We start from the raw sequence: 7,761 nt of genomic DNA, 5'->3' as shown, positions 1-7,761 counted from the left end.
GGGAGAGAGTGAGCGCGACAGTGAGCGAGAGAGTGAGTGAGTGAGAGAGTGAGTGAGAGAGTGAGTGAGAGAGTGAGTGAGAGATTGAGTGAGTGTGTGAGTGAGAGAGTGAGAGATTGAGTGAAAGAGTGAGTGCGAGAGAGAGAGTGAGAGATTGAGTGAGTGAGAGAGTTAGTGAGTGAGAGAATAAATGAGAGAGTGAGAGTAAGAGTGATTGAGAGAGGGTGAGAGAGTGAGTGAGAGAGTGAGTGAGAGAGAGTGAGAGAGAAAGTGGGTGAGAGAGAAAGTGGGTGAGAGAGAGAGTGAGAGAGAGAGTGAGAGAGTGAGTGATAGAGTGGGTGAGTGAGAGGGTGAGTGAGAGAGTGAGTGAGAGAGTGAGTGAGAGAGAGAGTGAGAGAGTGAGTGAGTGAGAGAGTGAGTGAGAGAGTGAGTTAGCGGGTGATAGAGACTGAGGGAGTGAGTGAGAGGGAGAGTGAGTGAGAGAGAGAGTAAGTGAGTGAGTGTTTGAGTGAGAGTGTGCGAGAGAGAGAGAGTGAGAGATTGAGTGAGTGAGAGCGAGTGAGTGAGAGAGCGAGTGAGTGAGTGAGAGAGTAAGCGAGTGAGTGAGAGAGTTAGTGAGTGAGTGAGAGAGTAAGTGAGAGAGTGAGTAAGAGTGATTGAGAGAGGGTGAGAGAGTGAGTGAGAGAGAGAGAGTGAGTGAGAGAGAAAGTGGGTGAGAGAGAAAGTGAGAGAGTGAGAGAGTGAGAGAGTGAGTGATTGAGTGAGTGAGAGGGTGAGAGGGTGAGTGAGAGAGTGAGTGAGTGAGAGAGTGAGTAAGAGAGTGAGTTAGCGGGTGATAGAGACTGAGGGAGTGAGTGAGAGGGAGAGTGAGTGAGAGAGAGAGTAAGTGAGTGTGTGAGCGAGAGAGAGAGAGAGTGAGAGATTGAGTGAGTGAGAGAGCGAGTGAGTGAGCGAGTGAGTGAGTGAGAGAGTAAGTGAGTGAGAGAGTGAGAGTGAGTGAGAGAGTGAAGTAATGAGTAAGAGAGTGAGTGAGAGAGTGAGACTGAGTGAGAGCGAGTGTGGGAGAGGGAGAGTGAGTGAGTGAGAGAGTAAGTGAGAGAGAGAGAGAGAGAGTGAGTGAGAGATTGAGTGAGAGTGCGAGAGTGAGTGCGAGAGTGACTGCGTGAGTGAGAGATTGAGTGAGAGAGAGTAAGTGAGAGAGCGAGTGAGCGAGAGTGAAAGTGTGCGAGAGAGAGGGAGATTGAGAGAGTGAGAAAGTGAGAGAGTGAGAGTGTGAGATAGAGGGAGTTTGAGAGTGAGTGAGAGAGTGACAGAGTGAGAAAAAGAGTGAGTGAGAGATTGAGAGAGTGTGAGACGAGAAAATGTGAGACTGAGTGATTGAGTGAGAGAGTGAGAAAGTGAGTGAGAGAGTGAGAGAGTGTGACTGAGTGAGTGAGGGAGTGAGAGATAGAGTGAGTGAGAGATAGAGGGAGTGAGTGAGAGATAGATTGATGAGGGAGAGAGTGAGTGGGTGAGAGAGAGAGTGAGTGAGTGAGAGAGAAAGTGAGAGCGAGTGAGTGAGTGAGTGAGTGGCAGAGTGAGAGAGTGGGAGACAGAGTGATTGAATGATTGTGTGAGAGAGAGAGTGAGTGAGAGAGTGAGTTAGCGGGTGATAGAGACTGAGGGAGTGAGAGAGAGCGTGAGAGAGAGAGTGAGCGAGCGAGTGAGCGAGAGTGTGAGAGAGAGAGTGAGAGTGTGAGCAAGAGAGTCAGTGAGAGAGTGAGTGAGAGGGGGTGATTGACTGATGGAGAGAGTGAGGGAGGGAGGGAGAGAGGGACTGAGGGGTGTGTGATGGAGAGTGGGACTGAGGAGGTGAGTGACTGAGGGTGAGATAGAGGGAGATAGTGACTGAGGGAGGGATGGGGTCAAGAGAGACTGAGGGACAGGTAGAGCGAGTGAGTGACTGAGGGAGGGATAGAGGGAAAGAGTGAGTCAGGGAGTGATTGAGATCGAGGGAGAGAGTGACTGAGGGAGGGATCGAGGGAGAGAGTGCCTGAGCGAGAGAGAAAGAGAGAATGACTGGGGGAGTGGTAGAGATAGAAGTGACTGAGGGAGCGGGAGAGAGTGACTGAGTGAGAGATAGAGGGAGAGAGTGACTGAGGGAACGAGAGAGAGAGAGGGAGAGGGTGACTGATGGAGAGAGAGAGGGAGAGTGATGAGGGAGAGATAGGGAGAGAGAGCAGGAGAGAGTGACTGAGCATGAGATAAAGGGAGAGAGTGACTGAGAGAGAGTCGAGGGAGGGAGAGAATGACTGATGGAGAGAGAGAGGGAGAGAATGACTGAGGGAGAGAATGAGAGAGAGAGTGAGGGAGAGAGTGAGAGAAAGAGTGAGGGAGAGAATGAGGGAGAGCGTGAGTGAGTGAGTGGGTGATAGAGAGAGTGGGAGAGAGAATGAGGCAGAGAGTGAGTGAGAGTTGAGGGAGGGAGAGAGTGACTGTTGGAGAGAGAGAGGGAGAGAATGAATGAGGGAGACTGAGGGAGAGAGTGAGTGAGAGAGTGAGTGATCAGATGAGTGAGAGAGTGAATGAGAGAGAGTGTGAAGGAGAGATGGACTGAGGAAGAGAGAGAGAGGCACTGAGGGAGTGAGTGAGAGAATGATAGAGTGGGTGAGTGAGGGTGAGCGAGCGACTGAGAGAAGGAGTGCATGAGTGAGGGAGAGAGTGAAGGAGCGAGTGAGTGACAGAGTGACTGAGTGAGTGCGAGTGAGGGAGAGTGAGAGAGGGAGTGAGTGAGAGAGAGAGAGTGAGGGAGAGAGTGACTGAGGGAGAGAATGAGTGAGGGAGAGAGTGAGAGAGTGAGTGAGAGTGAGTGAGAGAGACAGTGAGTGAGAGACACAGTGAGTGAGAGAGAGAGAGTGAGAGACAGAGAGATGGGGAGATGGAGAGAGAGGGAGAGAGAGTGAGTGATCGAGTGAGTGAGTGAGAAAGTGAGTGAGAAAGAGAGAGAGAGAGAGTGAGTGAGTGAGAAAGAGAGAGAGAGTGAGAGATTGAGAGAGTGAGTGATAGAGAAAGTGAGAGAGTGAGTGAGAGAGTGTGAGTGAGTGAGCGAGCGAGTGAGTGAGAGAAAGTGAGAGATAAAGTGAGTGAGAGAGAGAGTGAGTGAGTGAGAAACTGAGTGAGAGAGTGAGAGAAAGAGTGTGAGAGAGAGTGAGTGAGAGATTGATTGATTCAGTGAGTGAGAGTGTGAGTGAGCAAGCGAGTGAGTGAGAGAGTGAGTGAGAGAGAAAGTGAGAGATAGAGTGAGTGAGTGAGAAACTGAGTGAGAGTGAGAAAAAGAGTGTGAGAGAGAGAGAGTGAGTGAGAGAGAAAGTGAGAGATAGAGTGAGTGAGTGAGAAAATGAGTGAGAGAGTGAGAAACTGAGTAAGAGAAAGAGAGTGAGTGAGAGATTGAGTGAGAGAGTGAGTGAGAGAGAGAGAGATTGAGTGAGTGATAGAGAAAGTGAGAGAGTGAGTGAGAGAGTGCGAGTGAGTGAGCGTGCGAGTGAGTGAGAGAGAAAGTGAGAGATAGAGTGAGTGGGTGAGAAAGTGAGTGAGAGAGAGAGAGTGAGTGAGTGAGTGAGAAACTGAGTGAGAGAGTGAGAGAAAGAGTGTGAGAAAGAGTGAGAGAGGGATTGATTGATTGAGTGAGTGAGAGAGTGCAAGTGAGAGAGTGAGTGAGAGATAGAGTGAGTGAGTGGGAGAGTGAGTGAGTGAGTGAGAAACTGAGTGAGAGTGAGAAAAAGAGTGTGAGAGAGAGAGAGTGAGTGAGAGATTGATTGATTGAGTGAGTGAGTGAGAGAGTGAGTGAGTGAGAGTGTGAGTGAGTGAGTGAGTGAGTGGGAGAGTGAGTGAGAGAGTGAGGGACAGAGTGTTTGAGTGTGAGAGAGTGAGTGAGTGAGACAGTGAGACAGTGAGTGAGAGAGTAAGTGAGAGAGTGAGAGAGAGAGAGAGATTGAGAGAGTGAGTGATAGAGAAAGTGAGAGAGTGAGTGAGCGAGTGAGTGAGCGAGTGAGTGAGCGAGTGAGTGAGAGAGTGAGTGAGAGAGTGATTAGCGAGTGATTGCGAGAGTGAGCGAGAGAGAGAGAGTGAGAGAGAGAGATTGAAAGAGTGAGAGAGTCATGGAGTGAGTGAGAGAGTGAGAGTGATTGAGAGTGTGAGAGAGAGTGTGCGAGAGAGTGACAGAGAGAATGAGAGAGAGAGTGAGTGAGAGAGTGAGAGACTGAGACAGTATGAGAATGAGTGAGGCCTAACCAATGATTTATACAGTTCCAGCATAACCTCCCTGCTCTTGTATTCTATACAAAGAACAAAGAACAAAGAAAATTACAGCACAGGAACAGGCCCTTCGGCCCTCCATGCCTGCGCCGATCAATAAAGTGATCGACTAATAAAGGAAAGGATTCCATATGCCTTCTTAACCACCTTATCAACCTGTCCTGCTACGTTCAGGGATGTGTGCTCATTCACTCCAATGTCCCTCACTTCCTCTACACTTCTTAGTATTTCCCATTAATCATGTATTCCTTTTCCTCGTTTGGCCTCCCCAAATGCGTCACCACACACTCCAGGCTGAATTCCATTTGCCACTTTTCTGCCCATCTGACCAGACCATCAATATCTTCCTGCAGCCTACAGCTATCCTCCTCACTATCTCCCACATGGCCAATCTTTGTGTCGTCTACAAACTTCTTGAACATACCCCCCACATTTACATCCAAATCGTTAATATATACCAGGGGACCCAGTACTGAGCCCACGGAACACCACTGGAAACAGCTCTCCAGTCGGAAAAACACCCGGCAACAATTACCACTTTCATACCACTGAGACAATTTTGTATCCACCTAGCTGCATTTCCCTGGATCCCATGGGATTTTTTTAACCAGTCTACCATGTGGGACCTTATCAAAAGCCTTGCTAAAATCCATGTTGACCACATCAACTGCACTACCATCATCTATCTTGTTACTTCTTCAAAATTTGATGAAGTTGGTCAGAAAAGATCTTCCCTTAACAAATCCATGCTGACTATCCTTGATTAACTTCTGCCTTTCTAAATGACAGTTTACCCTTTCCCTCAGAATAGATTCCAATAATTTGCCCACTCCTGAGGTTAGACTAATTGGCCTTTAATTGTTCGATGTATCCCTTGTTCCTTTTTTAAACAGAGGTGCAACGTTAGCAGTTCTCCAATCCTCTCCCTCAGTCTCCGCTCTGAGGGTGAGAGAGCGGCGAGGAAGAGAGTGACTGAGGGAGAAATACAGGGAGAGAGTGACTGGGCGTGAGATTGAAAGATAGAGTGACTGAGGGAGAGAGAGAGGGACAGATAGTGGGACAGAGTGACTGATGGAGAGATAGAGGGAGAGAGTGACTGAGGGAGTGGTAGAGATAGAGGGAGTGATAGAGATAGAGGGAGAGAGTGACTGAGTGACAAATAGAGGGAGAGAGAGTGACAGAGGGAGAGAGAGAGTGAGAGAGTGACTGAGGGAGAGATGGTGGGAGAATGACTGAGGGAGAGAGAGTGATTGAGGGAGAGAGTGACTGAGGGAGCGGGAGAGAGTGACTGAGGGAGAGACAGTGGGAGACAGGGACTGAGGGAGAGTTAGATAGAGAGAGGGACTGAGGGAGAGAGCGACTGAGGGAGAAATGGTGGGAGAATGACTGAGGGAGAGAGTGACTGAGGGAGGGAGAGAGTGACTGAGGGAGAGAGAGAGTGACTGAGGGAGAGAGAGAGTGATTGAGGGAGAGAGTGACTGAGGGAGAGAGAGAGTGACTAAGAAGAGAGAGAGAGACTGGGGGACGGGTAGAGATAGGGAGTGACTGAAGGAGAGAGATAGACGGTACTGAGGGAAAGAGAGAGGGAGAGAGTGATTGAGGGAGCGAGTGACTGAGATAGAGATAAAGGGAGCGAGCGACTGGGGGAGAGATAGAGGGAGAGTGACTGAAAAAGTAAGATGGAGAGCGTGATTGAAGGAGAGAGAGGGAGAGAGAGTGACAGGGGAGAGCTAGAGGGAGAGAGAGTGACAGAGGAAGACAGAGGGAGAGATTGACTGAGGGTGAGCTAGACGGAGAGGGTGACTGAGGGAGAGAGAGAGTTACCGAGGGAGAGGGAGAGAGTGACTGAGGGAAAGGTAGAGATAGGGAGTGAGTGAGGGAGTGAGACAGAGAGTGACAGAGGGAGAGATCGAGGGAGAGCTAGAGGGACAGTGAGAGACTGAGGGAGGGGTAGAAATAGCAGGTGAGTGAGGGCGAGAAAGGGAGAGAGTGACTGTGGGAGAGAGACACGGAGAGAGTGACTGAGGGAGAGAGTGATTGAGGCAGAGAGAGGGAGAGATTGACTGAGGGAGAGTTAGATAGAGAGAGGGACTGAGGGAGAGAGAGAAAGGGAGAGAGAGACTGAGGGAGAGATGGTGGGAGAATGACTGAGGGAGAGAGTGACTGAGAGAGAGAGAGAAGTGCAGATTGACTGAGAGGGAGAGAGTGACTGAGGGAGAGATAGTGACTGAGGGGTAGGGACAGTGAGGGAGAGAGAGAGTGACAGAGAGAGGGAGAGAGTGAATGAGGGAGAGAGACAGTGACTGAGGAGAGAGAGGGACTGAGGGACAGGTAGAGATAGGGAGTAATAAAAGCAAAATACTACGGATGCTGGAAATCTGAAATAAAAACAAGAAATGCTGGAACCACTCAGCAGGTCTGGCAGCATCTGTGGAAAGAGAAGCAGAGTTAACGTTTCGGGTCAGTGACCCTTTTTCGGAACTGACAAATATTAAAAATGTCACAGGTTATAAGCAAGTGAGGTGGGGTAGAGATAGGGAGTGACTGAGGGAGAGAGATAGACGGTGACTGAGGGAAAGAGAGAGGGAGAGAGTGATTGAGGGAGCGAGTGACTGAGATAGAGATAAAGAGAGAGAATGTGAAAAAATGAGATGGAGAGAGTGATTGAAGGAGAGAGAGGGAAAGAGAATGACAGGGGGAGAGCTAGAGGGAGAGAGAGTGACAAAGGGAGAGAGAGGGAGAGATTGACTGAGGGAGAGCTAGACGGAGAGGGTGACTGAGGGAGAGAGAGAGTTACCGAGGGAGAGAGCGACTGAGGATAGGGTAGAGATAGGGAGTGAGTGAGGGAGCAAGACAGGGAGAGACAGAGGGAACGAGACAGGGAGAGAGTGACTGAGGGAGAGATCGAGGTAGAGAGGGAGAGCTAGCGGGACAGTGAGAGACTGAGGGAGGGGTAGAAATAGCAGGTGAGTGAAGGCAAGAGATAGCTAGTGATTGAGCGCAAGAGAGAGGGAGAAAGTGACTGAGGGGGAGATTGACTGAGGAAGAGATAGAGGGGGAGAGTGACTGAGGGAGAGAGAGACTGAGGGAGCGAGAGCAGGAGAGAGTGACTGAGGGAGAGAGTGCCAGAGGGAGAGATAGAGGGGGAGAGTGACTGAAGGAGAAATAGAGGAAGAGAGTGACTGAGGGTGAGATTGAGGCAGAGAATGACTGAGGGAGAGAGAGAGGGAGAGATTGACTGAGGGAGAGGTAGAGGTAGAGACTGACTCAGGGAGAGATAGAGGGACAATAGTGGGAGAAAGTGACTGAGCAGAGAGAGAGGGAGAGATTGACTGAGGGAGAGGTAGAGACTGACTCAGGGAGAGATAGAGGGACAATAGTGGGAGAAAGTGACTGAGCAGAGAGAGAGGGAGAGATAATGACAGAGAGAGTGGGAGAGGGAGAGAGAGAGGGAGAGTGATGGAGAGA

The sequence above is a fragment of the Heterodontus francisci genome, chromosome 2 (assembly GCF_036365525.1).
Source record: "Heterodontus francisci isolate sHetFra1 chromosome 2, sHetFra1.hap1, whole genome shotgun sequence".
Taxonomy (NCBI): Eukaryota; Metazoa; Chordata; class Chondrichthyes; order Heterodontiformes; family Heterodontidae; genus Heterodontus; species Heterodontus francisci.
The sequence above is the reverse complement of the archived record's forward strand: the minus strand, read 5'-3'. Positions refer to the sequence as shown.